The sequence below is a fragment of the Apteryx rowi genome, unplaced genomic scaffold (genome assembly GCF_003343035.1).
Source record: "Apteryx rowi isolate R43461 unplaced genomic scaffold, aptRow1 scaffold_751, whole genome shotgun sequence".
Classification (NCBI taxonomy): Eukaryota; Metazoa; Chordata; class Aves; order Apterygiformes; family Apterygidae; genus Apteryx; species Apteryx rowi.
The window spans coordinates 54,903-57,398 of record NW_020451040.1 but is presented as its reverse complement, the minus strand read 5'-3'; positions in this window follow the sequence as shown (position 1 = coordinate 57,398).

The window sequence follows — 2,496 nt, the reverse complement described above, 5'->3', positions numbered from 1 at the left end:
GAGCATCCTCTTATATTTAGAGGCACATTCCACTTATTATAGCAGAGCAGTTCAGTCAAGTTTGTGACAATGCTCAGAGAGAAACAGTACAAAATTCGGAGATTATTTTATTGCAGCGTATGCCAAATTCCAAAAGACCTATGGTAGTCTACAAATACTTAGGCATTTCACAGGTTCCCTTGATATCAGGAGTATAACACTCATGTGCAAACTTAAAACATGTTTATGTAAGTGGATATAAATATTTACATAGTGAAGGCATATAGAGAAACACCCATCTACGTCTAATACACCAGTATAGCACCAGCATGAACTGTCTGGATAGGAAGTGAAACTGGAGACAGACCATTTTCAGGCTGCCTTTTTGCTTTTTCACTTGCTGTATTAACAAGCCGTGAATGTCCCACATTTCATTAAGCAGTGTAACACAGAGATAATTGAGTTAAACCCTTTCCACTGCACAGAGAATTTTCTCCTCTGAATTGCTTTTTCAGAAATGACTTGACCAGTATAGTGATCATTTTTTAGGAAGTCAAATTTTTGACTGCAAGAGGAAACAACAAGCATAGTAAATATACCTCTTACAAAAGGCTGACCTTTCAAGTATGCCATCCTATGGCAGCAAATTCTGTTACCGCTCACACAAACATACTATAATCAAGGTAACATAGAGCTGTATTGAACATTTCAGCCAGCATGATTCTTATAAGTATTCTTAGCATGATGGTTCTTAAAACACTGCTCTTTGCTTCAGTGGCCTACGCTCTCTACAGCCTCTTTTCTCCTCAGAAGGTTCTCATGTGCCCACCTTATTAATAACTGAACAGCTTCTGTATAAAATTGACTAGCCATGTGAAAGTCATTAGTGGACTAATTTGGTTTTTCTTATGTTCTACAGAGACCTCAGACTATACTAAGCTTTGAGATGAGAAAGGAAAAATGCTGTAAGGTTGGGTTTTCTTTTGGAAGAAAATTGTTATTGAATCGGAAGGTTTTGCAGCACTTCATAAGGCTGCCGAGACCTCATTCATTCCATAGGTGGCTCCCCCTATACTTAGCTGCCCCCATTCACCTCTCATGTCAGAGATGCGTAACTCACTCTCTAAACACAGTGCTTCTGAAGAGCAAAGGCGTGAAAGCAACTCGGTTGGGTTTTGGAAGGAGGATGCTGGGTTTTGTTAGTATACTCTCTGCTGAGAGGAAGGAGCTGGCTGTGTATGCAACCAACCCATGACAAGGCAAAGTAAATAAGGCAATTTTAAACCACCTTTAATCATTACTTAAAACCAAAGCCTCTAACTGGGTCTTGAAAACACGCAGGAAGCCTGCGGGGAGACTGGGAGCTGGGGTGTTTTCTGTTCACAGCTGTGGAGCAGGAGAGCAGCTGCCTTTTGCATCGCTTGCATCACCGTTTTGTCACCGAGTTAAGGAAGCAGTTAAATATAGGAATATAATCTGGATGTAGCATCTGCCTGATTAGCATACAGTGAAAAGAATAATAGAAGTAAGCGTCAGATTTGCACCCCAAACTGGCAGACACCAGCTCTCCCGAGCAGCAGATGCTTTTCCAAGCAGTTCAAGCTATTATCGACAAACCTGTATCATAGCCATTTAAGTTCACAGATTAGTTCTATCCTAAAGTATTCAAAAAGTTTAACAGCTGGAGTCATAGGGAATGTGCACAGATAGCACATTTCTAGCACAAGTTTGTAGAAACATACTAAGTCAGGGACTAAAGTCAGCATGCTTTTTTTTTTTTTTTTTTTTTAACTACTCAGATAACCTTGCTACATCAGTTATTTGTAGTCCAGGCTTAGATGTATTATTTGTCTTAAGAGAGGAAGATTAGAGAGAAGTAGAACAATTCCAAGTGCAATTTAAAAAGTCTATCTCCCAAAAGAAATGCTAGATATAATTCCCAAATTATATGCAATATTTTCCTTTATTTGTAGAAAACAAGTATAGAATACTAAAAATATTCTATAATAAAATCCTTAAATGGGGTTCTGTTAAGGTGATTCGTGGCCACACTCGGCCACTAGTACATCAAGTGACACTTTTCTAATGGTTGGCTGGTGGGTTTTCTAATAAGGGCAGCCCTCTGCCATCCCTCTCATTTATTCACAAGCAAATGCCACATCACTTTCCTGAGTTCTCCACTCTCTCCTTTATGGACTTCTCTGTTCCTTTCCCCTCTCCCACACAAATCTTCTTAATTTTCCTGTTCCAGATTTGACCCAACTCCCTTGCTCCATGAGACTTGTCCATATTTTTCCTATGCTACTAGCCTATTCTACTTCTACTATGCTTCTAAGCTGCTGTTTCTGCATTTACACCTTTTAAAGGTTACCAAATATCTATAGCTCCAAGGCCAAGATTCTCCCTAGGCATGTCCTTCGCAGGCACTTGAGCTACTCACCAGCCTCATCCGTAAAATATAAGAATCCCTTACTGTTACACATAATAATTCTTAATCTTGTTGGTGGAATTAAGCAG